At 36.3% G+C, this 16,351-nt stretch overlaps 1 pseudogene; it reads left to right on the top strand.

Moving 5' to 3' along the window:
* The window catches only part of LOC107590667 (disks large homolog 1-like), a 148,350-nt pseudogene that overhangs the window by 89,193 nt on the left and 42,806 nt on the right, over positions 1 to 16,351 (top strand).

The raw sequence follows: 16,351 nt of genomic DNA, 5'->3' as shown, positions 1-16,351 counted from the left end.
ATGTGATTTATTTCCCAGCTGTTTACCTTCACAGACATAACCGACTGTTTTTGTAACTCGTGTGTTTTTAACGTAAACTTGTGTGTGAATGAGAACTTAGTTTAGTACTCACATGCTGTGACAGCCGCTTTCTGTCCGTGTGCTTCAGTTGTGTGTGCTCAGAAAACCGTATATCAGATGTCTAAACTAATATGGTTTAAAACGCATGATTTCAGCACGATAAACATGATGATCAGAACCAAAACAGATGTTTTTTGCAGGCCCAAACTGTAATGGCGCAGCTCTATTCTGGAAAAGGGGGTGGGGAGCAGCAGCTAATTTGCATTTAAAGAGAGAGGCCTGAAAAACAGCGTGTTTCTGCTTCCACTCAAAATAGGCATTTTCAAAATGATATAATAAATGATCTGAGCATTTTGAGCTGAAACTTCACAGACACATTTGGGGATACTAGAGACTTATATTACATATTGTAAAAAGGGGCATAATATGTCTCCTTTAAAACTATTTAAGAAGTTTGAACCTTTTTTTTAAAGCTGTTCAAGCTTTAAAGATATAGTTCACCCCAAAATGAAAATTCTGTCATTAATTACTCACCCTCATGTCGTTCTAAACCAGTAAGACCTTCGGTTATCTTTGGGACACACATTAAGATATTTGTGGTGAAATTCGAGAGCTTTCTGACCCTGCATAGACAGCAATGCAACTGACCCTTTTAAGGCCCAGAAAGGTAGTAAAGACATCATTAAAATAATCCATGTGACATCATTGGTTCAACAGCAATGTTGTGAAGCTACACTTTTTGTGTGCGAAGAAAACAAAAATAATGACTTTATTCAACAATTTCTTCTCTTCCGTGTCAGTCTTTGACGTGCATTCATGACAGTACCACAAAGCATGCATGTATTCCTCTGCTTGTAAACAAGCCACAGCGCATCTGGGTTCAACATCAGAATGTCGGGTTCTGCATCAGCAGCACCACATGCATGCGTCGTGGTACTCTCTGGAACGCACTTCAAAGACTGACACCGAAGAGAAGAAATTGTTAAATTAAGTCGTTATTTTTTTCTTTGCACACAAAACCTATTCTCTGTAGCTAATCAGCTCATGGGAAATATGAATAATTAACCATAACTAGTTATAATTAACTATTCATATTTTAGATCCACTGTAGATATTTAGCTGACCACTCAGGGTCAACCGTCTTGTCAATTCTAAGAATTGTTAAATGAAGTCGTTATTTTTTTCTTTGCACACAAAACCTATTCTCTTAGCTTCATAAAATTACCGTTGAACCACTGATGTCACATGGACTATTTTAACAGTGTTCTTACTACCTTTCTTGGCCTTGAACATGGTAGTTGCGTTGCGAAAGGAGTCAAATTCTCCATTCTTTTGGTTTTCAATGAGTATTCAGTGCCTGCAAGTTTGTGAATGAGTTCATTAGATTCAAAGACAGAAGCAGGCCAATGTGATGTCTATCAAGATCCTGTGTCAGTGAAAGATCGCACTGGCAATCCAGATATTTTAGTACTGGAAAAAAGCACAAACAAGCTTTAATCATTTAAAGCTGATTTTTGTAATTTCTTCAATTTAAAAATTATTTTTCCTATTTTACTTAAACGGTTAATTGTCCTGAAACAGTGAACAGTGGACTTTATTGATTAGTCTGTTCAGAGTGAAATGCAAGCTTGTAACATAAGCTTTTGGCCTAAGTCTAGCCCTTGGCTAAACATGAACACTACTAGTGTTAAACTGAATTTTCAAACTCAAGGATGTTCTTCAGTCTTGTTTTGTGTTATAGATCAATGCTTCAGTGTTCTACAAGGCATTAACATCCAATTTCAGCAATCTCTACTGATTTCGACATGCGATTCCGTGCCCTTTTCAATGCACTCACTGTGTCCAGTTGTACATGTGAATGTCTATTAAGGAATCTCTATAAAGATATTTTAGTACTGGAAAAAAGCACAAACAAGCTTTAATAATCATTTAAAGCTGATTTTTGTAATTTCTTCAATTAAAAAATTATTTTTCCTATTTTACTTAAACGGTTAATTGTCCTGAAAAGTGAAAACACTGTCTGCACCGTAATTTTTCAGTATTAAATATTTAATTGTGCATGCTCATTTCACTCTTTTACAAATTTAGCTTATTAAAGTTCATCTTTAAAAATAAGTAATTTCATCACTGTTAAATGTTAAATCTCAAAATTAATATTAATTTTTAATACCGCACATTATGATATTGTGATCCCTAAGTGCACTTAAAATGATTTACATTTTAGATTTACAATTTTAGTTTTTAGTGTTTTCATTTATCTTAAATTTATTTTATTTAGATCTCTCGTTTAGACTTTTTAGTCTGATGATTATCCGCCATAACATAAAAATAATCATTTGTATTGGTCAGAATTTTAATATCATTCCATTCTAATTTTAACTTGATTTAAATTGTCTTATGCATTAGTGGACTTTAGATAAGACGCTTATGCCAGACTATATGGTGCCACACTGAGGACTGAATATTTTCATATTGATATGGATGGTTAATATGTGCCGCCTTTGCCTTCCTCCAACCTGAACATGTTTGTGTGTGTGGAGCCATCTGCTGTACAGCAGGAGGTGTGTCTGTGAATTTCATATAAAACAAATCAATATGGCTACTATCCAGACATTATATGACATTAAATCCTTTTTTTATTTTAGGTTATTATTATTTTATTTATAAGGGTTTTCCAACCTTTTATTTTCTTATGTCCATTAGAAAACCTCAAGTACCTCTTCCTCAACTCCACACCAGTAATGTGCTCCTATTAATCATTTAGCATTATCATTAATATGAATGCTTTAAAAAAGAAAATCAGCAACAATCGATAATGTGAGTGGAAAAAGCAATATATTAAGTAGCACATATTCTGCTATGAACATCATCCACACAAAATATTTTTATAAAATTTGAACATGCATTACTTTTTCTTTCCTTTAAAAAAAGAACCTAAAAACGTATGATTAGTTATGATTTATTATTTTAATCTAAATTAATTATTTTTTAATAATAAAATATTTTAAACATATTTTTTACAGGTTTAAGAAAGCAATGTCCAGATTTTTCCATGTACCTCTGGTTTAAAATACAGTTTTGACTGTATATAAGCTAATGCTCTCTTTTGATTAACTGTTTTCAACATTATCACTCACTGATTGTTGTTTTTTTAGTTCATGAGATACGAAGACATATATGTTCCTTTTAGTGTCCATTCTTTGGTGGCATACTTTCAAAAGCCTCAAGCACAAGCTTTGCTTTCTCTCCCTCTTTTCCTTCTCCTCCTCTCTCTTTCTCACCCACAGCCCCATAAGAAACAGGACAGGGTACATTAAAAGGTGCAGTCAACAGGAAACAGTACATTCACAACCATCCAATCCTAATGCAGAAGTAGTCCCCACACTCTTCAAGCCCTGAAGCGTCTGCTTATTTAATTGGACAATATGTGAAAACGACATGTATGATTACTGCACTAATGACAGTAGGATTAAAGATGATGGTCTAATTTTATATTCTATAAGAAACTGGTTAAGAATAAGAAATAAAATGCATATAGTTTGACTGCAATTTTAAGCGAATACCCTGTCATATGTCAACCTACAGCAAGTTCTATCGAAACCCCATAGGCTTAAATGAACGACCACCATCCAGCTATCAGCACTGAAGCGCAGAATTGTGTAAAACTCTTACAGTGCAGGTACAAATGGAGATTAGTAGTGAATAGTAGTTGTGAAACAAGGTCAAAGCAGTGCTGCGCTCAACCATCATATGCTCTGATACACCACACCGGCCCGTTCGCCCGCCCCTACACGAAGCATCTAATAGAGATTGCATTTATCCTCTGTGACCTCTCACTTTGTGACCTGTGTTAATGCTTTGAAAAGCGAGTCAGACTACAAAAAGCCTCATGAATCTCAAACGTAGGGTGCAAATCCGCCGTTTTCCGAAGAGCGACACAAAGATCATCCGAAAGCCAATGCTGAAATCAAGAATGGAGCATTGATTATTCATGCCTGCAGAAGAGACTGTGTGCTGTCATGTGCAGTGCCCATTGGAGCTCATTAATTGGCGAGCAAGTGCGGGGGGATGAGAGCGAGTGAGGCAGAAAGAGAGATAGACAGAGAGAGAGGTTGGCAGAAGAGTGGAGCCAGGGGAAAAGGACCAGATTTACAATCACGGTGTGTCCTCTCTCCTTCCCGATTGCTCAGCAAAGTAAGCTCATCATTCTTCAGCCTGCGTTCTCCATCATTTCACCTGCTGGTCTGCCCTCTGCTTGGAAAACAATGACCACCTATTGCAACAACCATGAGTACTGCTGTGGCGCTTACATGGAATGTCGGACTGGGGTGATGGAGGTGGCCAACTGCAACCATCCCAGAATGCAACAGGGAGTCGGACACGTGCACAGTACGCTGACCCGAACGCCGAGACAGTTGGTGCAACAACCGCAATTCCATCACCATTTACACCATCATCTGCACCAGCAGCAGCAGCCGCCGCCGCCGCCACCACCTCACCTTTCTCAACCCACCCTGCTCAACTTCCAGCAGACTCCTCTGGAGACCCACAGGGTTCCACAGTACAGCTCTTGCACCCTTCCAGCCTCCACCAAGAGCAGAGGGAAGTTCACCAACCTCAGGGATAGTGTGAAAAAGAGCCCCACTAAAAGCACAGCTAAAGTCAGAGCTTCTTCCAGTGCCTTGTGGCTTGCCAATTCTTGGGGCACGTTTTCACTGGAGAAGGTATGTGGGACTGAGTCTTATTAAGAGTTGAGGGATGGTGAAGCTGAGGTATGAGGATTTGAATTTCAGCTAAGATTACATTGGAATTCAGTTATATTGTTTTGATGTTTATGTTGTTGTTTCTCAAGATTTGGTCAGTGTCAATTTGGTTGCCAAGGCCTTGCAAACTAATATTGGAATGTAAATCAGCTTCATGTGACATGTATTAAATTTAATTGACAGACATAAAAATATAAATATGTATACACTTCCATTCAAAATTTTGGGGGTCAATAAGATTTTTTTTTTTTAGATCATAATGTGTGTTACAACAGATTTCCATTTCAAATAGTGTACAGTACATGCTATGCTTTAGAATGTTTCAATTCATCAAAGAATCCTGAAAATAAATCACAAAGATATTAACTGAATATTAAGTTTATTTCAATATAGTTGATAAAAAGACATATTTCTTTAGCACCAAATCAGCATATTAGAACTATTTCACAATATTACAGTTATTGCTGTGCTTTTATCAAATAAATGCAGCTATTGTGAGCATAAGAGACTCCTTTAAAAAACATTGTAAAAATATTACAGACACTTACAGAATTGTGTGTGTGTGTGTTTGTGTGTATTTTAATTGTTTGATCCAGACTGTCAAAATGCAAAAATGTAGGTCCCACTTTATATTAGGTAACTACTATGTACTTACATTTAATTAAGCATTTGATACAATGTACTTATTGTGTTCATACATGTTTTTACATTGTACTTATATATTTTTGAATTACACTGTTGACCCATCCCTTACTCTTTAACTTACCCTTAAACCTACCCATACCACCAAACTTGTTTCTAACCTTACCTTTATCCCACCTCAGTAGCAGCAGAAGTGTTTTGCAATACAATATGAACACAATAAGTACACTGTACTTATTTTTTTTATGTAAGTACATAGTAGTTTCGGCCACCTACTATAAAGTGGGACCAAAGTTTTACAGTCCAAGAATTTACAGTCCAAAACTGTAGTACTTTTTTTAAGAAGATGTCAAAATATGAAATGTTTTGGTTATACTTTTGACACTACTTTGCTAAGTAGTGAACATGTTTAATATCTTTTATACACTTGAAAAGGAATATTGGGATAGTGTCACGAGTATAATATTGATACATTTTATATGTACATGATAGTTTAAAATGGAGCCTGTATTGTACGGAATTAAAGTAAAGAATGTTTGGGGTTGCTATTCATTTAAGACATTGGTGGGAGCTTTAGGCTGAACTCCAAACCAGTCTATCTGATCAATGCTAATGATTGATTCTAATTTTAACTCCGAGATCACAGGCCATGACTACTGTACCACTGCCATAATAGCACGCAGTGTATATGGATTCTTATGTAAGTTACACTGGTCAATTTAGGCAGGACAAAACATTGTGGTTGAATTGGTAATGCCCTCTGTGCTGTCACTCAAATGTAGCTCCATAGTACATACCACAATCTCTCAAGTCTCTGCCATAACCCTGAGAGTGAGTGTTAGTGAAACAGAAACCCTTTCTAATTAGTAGTTACAGTGATGTGTCTGTTGTTGACTGAGTGAACTGGACTGTTGTAACTGAATATCCGTCTCCTCTGGCTGTGGTTGGTGCTTGGACAAGCGGCTGTGGATCAGATTGCTTTTGTTTGGGAACGCTGACACATACGGCCTGTGTAGAGGGCCAGTTTCAGCGGATGTCTCCTCACTGACAGCATGGCAACACTCACTCTTGCTCCTGTAGAGCTGGAATCTGCTGAACTCCCATAGATATGTGCTTGCGTCAGATCCTCTCCCACAACAGTGCACAGTCCACATCATGTAGGCAATGAATTAATGATTAGCCATGATTTTGAAATGATTAGCCACAATTTTGAGATCCGTAAGAGTTGCTTGGAGCATGGAAATATCATGGAAATCTTGAGACAAAAGTTATGAAAGTTCACAAAGGCTAAGTAATGCTACAGTAGCTAACATTAGCTAGGTACATTGCTGGCTAGCTGATAATGTCAACATAAAACGGTTTACTCTTTATTAACTGTAATGCATTTTCTGTAAGTCTTTTCTGAGCTGGCTCACTGGTTTGGTTCAAGGCTTACAATTGTTATATTAAGGATTTATGTAAAGAAAATGAATGGGGAATATATTTCTGTATGGAGACCGGCACATAACATACAGGGGGGTTTCTAGGGGGTTGTTTTCCCCCTGTATGTTATGTGCAGGTCTCCATACAGAACTATATGATTCAAGGCCATAATTTTGATTTGATTAATATATTAGTTTTAATTAAGGTAAATTGTGACCTAAGAGGGAAATAATTAGTACAACATGGCCACAATTAAACTGAAATGAGGTACAAATTAATAACACATGGCTACAAATGAATACATCCTGGGAACAAATTTCTTAATTTGTGGACACAATATGTATTTTGTCATGTTCTGGGCTCCATTTATCTGAAATCAAAACTGTTGAAAAGTGTCACTCTTGTGGTCTGTTCTGTGTAATTGTAAAGCTGGATTGATTGGCATCATTTTATTTTGTGAAATGAATTGCAGGATATTATCTACTTTGGGATATTATTTTGTATCTTATTTTTTATTTTGCAAATGGTAATTAGCCACAGTTCACTTCAGTTTTGCTTAGCAGTGACAGTAGTTCAGTTGCAATGTAGTTTGAAGTCTCTCTTGCAGACACACATTTATAACCTGCAGAAATGAAAAAGACAGACTCACTAAACCTTACAGAGCTCTGATTGACATCTTGACAGCTAATTTCATATTCAAAAGGAAAAGCTAATCCTTCACAGACCTGCACAACAGGATGTCAATTGCTGGACTGGAGTTTTATTTTTAGCTCTGTTTAATCTTGAAACACTGTGGCCATTTTTTCATAGATAACTTAAAGGGATAATTCACTCAAAAAGGACATTTCTGTCATTAATTACTCACCCTCATGTCGTTCCAAAACCCATAAGACCTTCGTTCATCTTCGGAACACAAATTGAGATATTTTTGATGAAATCCGAGAGCTTTCTGACCCTGCATAGACAGCAAGGGAACTACCACTGTCAAGTCCCAGAAAGGTAGTAAGGACATCGTTAAAATAGTCAATGTGACATCTGTGGATCAATCGTTATGTTATGAAGCTATGGGAATACTTTTTGTATGCTAAGAAAACAAAAATAACTTCTACCTAAAAACAACAAATTCTTCTACCTTTCTGGGCCTTGAATGTGGTAGTTGTGGTGCTGCTTATGGGTCAGAAAATGGCTCAGATTTCATCAAAAATGTCTTAATTTGTGTTCTGAAGATGAACGAAGGTCTTACTGGTTTGGAACGACATGATGGTGAGTAATTAATGACAGAATTTTCATTTTTGTGTGAACTATCCCTTTAAGTCTAAAGAAAGGCTTGTCCTTTAAGTGAGTCACAAAATAGCACACATTCTGATCATCGTTTTCATTGATGGAGATTCTGTCACAATTTACACTTTTTAACACTGCATTTCTAAAACTACTGAATATTATATATATATATATATTTTTTTTTTTTCATTTTTCACCCCAAAATTAAAAATTTTCGTTATTTACTCACCATAATGTCATTCCAAACCCATATGCTGTTATTTAATTTTTTTTCTTGTGGGCCATAAAAGGGGAATTATGAAGGTTTTTCAAGTGGTTTTGAACAGCAGTTCATAGTGGCCTGTTTTACAGTATTTTTTTTTTGGAGAATGAAAGAAGGTAATCATTAGTCACCATCCTTCAAAACTGTGCTTTTGTGTTTCACTGAGAAAAGAGAAAAAAATGTGGGATTGGAGCAATATTAGAGTGAGTAAATCATGACAGAATAATCATTTTTAATTAAACTATTTTTTTAAAGCTTATTTATAAGGTCTTTCCTTTACTAACTTTTCATTTATTTTTTTCACCCTTTACATAATCATTTACACTGAATGTTTGTAGAGTCCTTTAATAATAAAAAGGAATTACAGAGTCTAGTCTTAATTTATGGACCAATCCAGTCATGATTATTTTGTTTGTTATTCTGTTTTCATTACCCCATCTTCTCTGTTATTCCCTCCCTCTCTGTTCTTAATTCTGTTCAATATCTGATTACATTAGGAGAAATCGTGAAAAATCATTACTGTTGTGTGTCATCTGCTCTGACCTTTGACCTCCACTGTCATTGTTTAGCAGGCAGATGTCATTCCTCCCTCCGCTCCCATAATCCCTGTGATCCCTATCTCACCCATCCCAGCCGAGACCACTGCCATTCCTGCACCCACGTCACAGGTCTTTTTTTTATCTCATGTTTTCACTCCACCCACCTCAGCGATGGTCCTCTTGACTTAGAGAGATTACATAGAGAATGCCACGTTATATTGCTGATGCGCACTTGCACCTCAAAAGCAATCGTGCTAGTGAAGCGTTGCTTGCAGAAGGATTAGGTCTGCGCTGGTTTGTTATGCCACTGTATTGCATATTCTGCAGTATGTTATGCTGTGTATGGACACAGGCTGTGCTGTTAATCTCTTGCAAATACCAGAGTAATACTGTATCAGCATGCCAAGAGTAAGTGATGCTTTTTTTTATCGGATCTATTTCTTGTTCTTTTAATAGTTAACTGTTTGTTTCTCTGTTTCATTCTCAGTTGGTTAGTGAAAAGAAGCAAGGTGCACAATTATGGGTCTTGATTAATTTCAGCTCAAGTATTAATGAATGTTTCCTTTGCAGGCAAGCCCCGCACCGGTGGTGGTGAACACAGAAAGCCTTGACACCTCGCCCTATGTAAGTCCATATGTAAGTGATATTTTTCTTTATGTACTGCACTTAGCGAAGAGGTAGATTATTGCAGAATGCTGTTCAGTTATATATAATATACAGCATACATATATTCATTCAATTATTCCAAAATTTGCTGCATTTATTTGATCAAAAATACAGTAAAAGCAGAAATATTACTACATTAAAAAACGGTGTTCTATTTTAATTTATTTTAAAATGTAATTTATTTCTGTGTGGGTGAAGCTGAATTTTCAGCAGCCATTATTTTAGGTTTTAAAGTCACATGATCCTTCAGAAATACATTCTAATATGCTAATTTGATGCATTAATTAAACAGCATTTATTTGAAATCTTTTGTAACAATGTTAAATGTTTTGTGACAATATAAATATTTACTGTCACTTTCAGTCAATTTAATGCATTCATGCTGAAAAAAATACTGAAAAGTATTAATTTCTTATGAATGTGTGTGTGTGTGTATATATATATATATATATACACACACATTTTGTGTGTGTGTGGACTGACCCCAAACATTTGGATGGTAGTGTGTATACTATTGTGAGGATGCTTTTTAGCTCTCTCTTCAATATGATGCTCAAAAATGCACAATAACAAGATGGTTTCCTGCTTAATGGCACTGGGAGTGGGGATTTAATTTGATCATGGGTCAGAAAATTAGCAAATTAGAGCTGGGCATCATTCATAGTGTTTTCACTTTCAGTCTGTACCAAACTATAGTCTACCAATTGGTTAGAAAATATTTGCAGATATAATGAATTCAAAATATATCCTACCAAAGTGAAGAAAGTATCTTAAAATATGTTCTCACTTTGTTTTATTCACAATGAAATGAATTTTCCAGCGTTTAGGAGATTACTTTGTCTTGCGTTTTGAAGTTCCCCCACAGTATATGTGATTTTAGATGTTATGGAGTTTCCTTGTTCTAGCTCGGGGATTTATCAGGGTCCCATGGCACTTCTTCAACCCTATGCTTCTCTCGATCTCAGCAGCGTCTGATAATCCTATACATCCAGTGCCAGAGAGCCTGCTGAACTGACTTCTGTCATCCTTCATCAAAGACTCACTCTGAAGACTAGAGTTATCTGAATGAGAGAACTATGGTCTATATAGAAATGACCATGAGGAACTCTTGACTGACCTCATTAAATACTCCACATCATCAGTGCTGAGATTGACTCTATTGCCATGTCGCTTAACGTGGGCCATTTCTAAGGCCATCGTTCTGTGATTTTTATGCATAGGAGTTTTAGTTGGAGTAAACTTTTTGAGGTAAAAAATAAGGTAAAATTTGGAATTTGAAGGGTAATATTACAATTTTGGTAAATTTGTTCGGTTTATAGTAACTTTTGATGTCATCTAATAATAATAATAATAATAATACAGAAGACCTGGATTTTTCTGCATTGTATTACCCAGGGATCAAGTATTTTTGATATTGAATCTGCCAGCAGTTCAGCAGGTGGATTTATAGTGATCTGGCTTGTGGTATGCAAAATCCAAATGTTTTTTTTTCTGTTAATAAACAAATGCTTTTAGAACATGGTTTTCATTTAGGGAATGTACAGTATAAAGGGCAATGTTGATGTTGAACAACTTATGTATGTACATCTATTCCTGTTTTGATCGTTCATTATCTTGCATGCATAGTAGTAGTCTGATATTGATCGTGTTATTGTGTTATAAGAAAAGGTTATTGTCAATATTAATTTGAGAATTGTGACAATATACTGTATCTAGTTATGCCAGAATGAAAAGGCCTTTTTGGATATTCCATGAAAAATGATACAGAAGCATTGAAGTAATAGCATGAAAGTTATTGTAGTGTCACGCTGAGAGCTGGTGGCGTGATTAGAGTATAATGCCGTATTGGGCAGTGTCAGTATTGACGTATATCTCTCACCCCCTTTAAACCCCACCCCAACACCACTGATGTCACAGACAGATGTTTTCAGCAGTAGTTACAGAAAGAGTTAGTATTTAAGGTCTTTAAATGTCATTTAGAAGCTTAAAGCAGAGCCTCCAGAACCACACAAACATCTAAAAGCTGATGCATCGATGCTTATTTTTGGTCTCATCATGCAGCCCTGTTTTCATTCATTTTGATTTTAAGCATTTAGTCCATTTTCATATAAAACTTTGATAAACAGAACAGCTGTCCAGACTTATTTAAATGAAACCTCAATTTGAACTCATCCTGAATGATGCTTGCTCAATGTAAACACTCCTTTCTGGTATCCTTGCCTGTATCATGTGAAAGTTACCAAGGTTTACTGGGTGTTACATGGTCATGACTTTGAAGTTGAAAGATTGGATATAGTTTTACGCACACAAGGCCAGTAAGCAATTCTATCACATTATTTTCTTGCCAACATGTATAATGTTTAAGTTACAGTTACTTTGAAAACACTGTTTTAGAGTTTATCGCCTGGTGTACTTTCATTGTAAGTGACATTTATTGAGGGACAAGTCTGAATTATTTACTGTGGTAATCAACATTATGCCGCAAATGCTGTTGATACAGCTTAACTAGTGTTGAACCCAGAATGTTGGAAACGAGTGGACTGCATTGCATGTTTAGCCGACAGCTAGCGTCTGTGTTCTTCATAGATTTGGTTGCTGTGGCCTCTTTGGCTGAAATACACTGTAACTGGCAGGAGATATAGTGCTTTATAGTGCTGTAGTGCCAAGAACTGTAGAATCAGTAGAGGTGAAATGTAAGGAGTGGAAAGCGAAAAAACTGTTAATTCTTACATAATCGGAGCACTTTTTTAGCACATATATGTTTATTATATAAGATTATTTTTTGCCCATAATCGGTCCCAGATGGGAGTCTGAAGATGAAATTTACACTGATTTTTAAAGAAAATCTGAGGAATTCTGCTGAGTGGATTTAGATAAGTGTATTAAATGAAACTTTGAGTACTAGTTATGGAACGGAGACTAATACGTCTTAGTTGCTGAAGACATAACCAGTGAGACACATTATTAATTGAATGCTCATGCTACCCTTAATCTACAGGAACTGTTCATTCTGATCTGAATATCTCTTATTGCCATTGTATTGTTGTTTGCTCTAGTATAATGTGGGTTTATATTAGTAGTATATCAATAATAGTAGTCTGTCTACAGTATATTAGTAAATTTGTAAATTTCAATAATAAATTACTAGGAGTGTGAATCTAGCAGGAAATTTCTCTTTTTGATTTTGATTCCTGAACAGTTGCTTTAAATATCTTGTCAGTGAAAAAAAATTCAATGATGCGAACGATGAGATTATCATTCATTTAAAATATATTTAAAACAATTTCTTTAACAGGTTTGTCACAGACTTTTCACAGTCTTTGTAGAGATTGTAATCAATCCTATAATTGGCCATCATTTTTTAAATTATTCATGAGACTGGTATTTTTTTTTGGGGGGGGGGGAACAAAACAGAACTGAATACAGAAAGTAAAATCAAATAATTACTAACACTCCTGAATTACACAAACTTGCAGAACTAATAAACGTTTTTGGGTGACAGTAATAGAGGAGACCATTTATTTATATCTGTATATTTTAACATTGTATATTGACACAATTCGTTTTGTTTGAACTTTCAGGTGAATGGAACAGAAGCTGATTATGAATATGAAGAAATTACACTTGAGCGGGTAAGATTGCTCTGACAGTGACAAAAATTACTTACAGTGTCCGTAAGATTTACAATATATTACACCATGTATAAAAGTATATGTGTCATAATATTGTCATTTTTATTGAGTGTCGGAATAAAACTGTATCATAAATTGTACAATGAAAAGAGATGTAAAATGGTCATGCTCAAGGTTTTAAAAAGTCACTGTCAGAAAGAGAATATTAAAGACAGAAAAAAGCTTGAACTATATTATGACAATACATTATTATTACGTTTGATTAATAGTAATGTCTACATGGACTTTTTAACATTTTAAAGTTGTGTATGTTAACATAGTTGATGTGTTTTTAGTGTGTTTGTGCTGTTTATTATACTATGTTTACAAATAAACATTGCTGTAAAAGTTATTTCATGACACTGAACACATTAATTAACTACTAACTAATGCAAACCATATAAGCCCTTATTAGAAAAAATTTCAGAGTGCTGCACTGAATATATATATTTGAATCAAGTGTTTCACAGATCAACTGCTTGTAACATTCACATACACACACATTCCTCCTTTGATTTGTTTTGGATTTAATAATGTAATTTAATGTTAGTAATTATGCTTATTGGTCTGTTTTTTTTAATTTTTTTAGTTTGGTTGGTTGACATTTTCTCTTTTTTCACCTTTAGGGGAACTCAGGCCTGGGTTTCAGTATTGCAGGCGGTACCGATAACCCCCACATCGGCGAGGACCCAAGCATCTTTATCACAAAGATCATCCCAGGAGGAGCTGCCGCACAAGATGGCAGACTCAGGTCAGAGAATATGTTATTAGGCCTGTTTCACATCACATTTGTAATTAGCACTTATTTATTTCTGGTTACAAGTTAACAGTAAGCAGCACAGTTCTGAGTAGCTGAAGTAGCAGAAGTGTAGTTGTTGGTAGTTTTGACTGCTGAACCTATTTTTGCCACATGTAGATGCAAACTGCACTGTAAATTTATCAACAGAATCTTTTGTAATCTGCTAAAATCACAGGATGCTAGCATACAGGACTATTCCCTCGGGCAATGTCAGAGCGTGGTACAAGGTTCACACTCAAGAACCTTCAGACTCTCACACTCACTTCTGCACTTAAAGGATTAGTTCACCCAAAAATGAAAATGTGCTTGTGTTTTACTTACCCTCGAAGCATCCTAGGTGTATATGACTTCCTTCTTTCAAATGAATCCAGTCGGAGTTGTATTAAAAATTGTCCTGGCTATTCCAAGCCAATCCTCATTGCAGTCAGCGGGTGTTGCAGTTGAGCAGTCCGCAAGTTGTCAAATAAAGCTTGCGCATTCATAATAAAACGTGCCGCGTGCCGTAGTTTTTGTAAGAAAAATATCCATATTTCAAACGTAATAAACACTTTTCTCTCACTTCCGTTATCTATCATACGTGGATCCGTTCCGGCGAAGGCGTATGACGTATGCGCAGTGTGTGCGCCTCTGAGACTAGTCTCGCAAGCTTGTTTAATAGGAGAGTCTCCTCTTGGTTTATATCAAAATCCTCCGACATTTTTCTTTGCAAATCTTCGGTTTGTACTTCTAATTCGTGACCGGCGTTTAGTTTTTTTCTCTCACCACATTCGTCACTAATCACGCAACGCCGCGCATCTTATGTCATCCGCCAGAACTGCCTCAGTGTATGACAGTCAGCGGAAGTGAGAGAAAAGTGTTTATTACGTTTGAAATATGGATATTTTTCTTGCAAAAACTCATGGATTCGCTACAGGGGGCCTTTATTCACCCCCAGGAGTCATCTGCGTAGGGCTGGGTATCGAGTTCGATACTTTTTAGGCACTGACCGAATTGCCTCGATACTATCGAGTATCGAAAAACGTCTCGTCGTTCGGTACCAAATTTCGATACCTGAGGGGTTAATCTCATCAGTGTCAGTAAGGCGCAGATCGATCAGTGTTTGACATCCGCGAGAGCTTGTGGTATCTTACTATAGCCTAATACACCGATAGGTCTGCACAGTCGGTCCGCGACTGTGACACTCAGAGATGTGGCTCACACGTGAGGATTTAGTGTGAATGCGTCCCAGCCCCCGTAGCTGTAAGGCTACATTTACACTGGTGTGCTTTTGTTTTAAAATGAAAAAATGAAAAGTCTTACTGGCGTTTCCACTGCATTTCAAGCCGGCTTTCCACTATCGCCGACAAATGACAGACCGAAAGTCATTCATTTCCAATGGAGAGTAGCGCGGGAGCTGTGTAGAGTTTCAATCATATGAAGATGTCCGTTCATACTACAAGACCGAAAGCGTGTGTTATGTGACCATTCATGCACACTGTAGCATCATGCTACATAAGACCAGGGTTTAAATTGGGCCGGGCCGTCTGGGGCTGAGCCCCGGCACTTAACGTTATAGACTCCAGGGCTTGACATTAACGCTTCATTAACGCCAGACAAGTAACATGATTAAAACATCAGTAACCAAAAAATAACTATGTAAACACCAAAACGCAATATTATTCTGATTGTATTACATTTAGAGTAAGTGGCGAATAGTGGATATTTAATGTATATAATGTATCTATTGACAGTATAATGTTGCGCTGCTGAGGCGAGGCTCCCGCAGCCTCTCCAGGAGAAATCAAAACGCGCAACACTAAGTAACTCAGCATCCTGAGGTAAAAATTCTAAATGGAAAGTTTTTAAATTTAAAATACAGTTAGTTAGGCAACATCACACAACGTTTTCACCATTACGACTGTTTAATAGTTCTATAAACAGTTCAATAAGCAAATACAATAATATTAGGTCACTTACATTTTAGGCAGAAATAGCGCATCTCACAGCAACCAGCCGATGCATTGATGATTGATTCCGTGCTTTGAACGAATCGGTTGAGTCAAAGTTTCATTAGCCCATGCATAAACATCTGATGAATCTGCCGTTTGAACGAATCGTTTGAATGAACGACTCAATGAATCACTCATTAAACGCTCACTACTGGCACCTACTGGCGTTTTAATGTAGTTGAAAAGTATAATTTCCACCATAATTTCTTGTTTGTATATTAAAAAATATTTAAAATAATCTCATAATAATTATTTAAT

Source organism: Sinocyclocheilus grahami, unplaced genomic scaffold, assembly GCF_001515645.1.
Source record: "Sinocyclocheilus grahami isolate Dianchi unplaced genomic scaffold, SAMN03320097.WGS_v1.1 scaffold131.1, whole genome shotgun sequence".
NCBI classification, from domain to species: Eukaryota; Metazoa; Chordata; class Actinopteri; order Cypriniformes; family Cyprinidae; genus Sinocyclocheilus; species Sinocyclocheilus grahami.
Note: the sequence above shows the minus strand (reverse complement) of the source record. Positions and strands in the feature narration are given on the sequence as shown.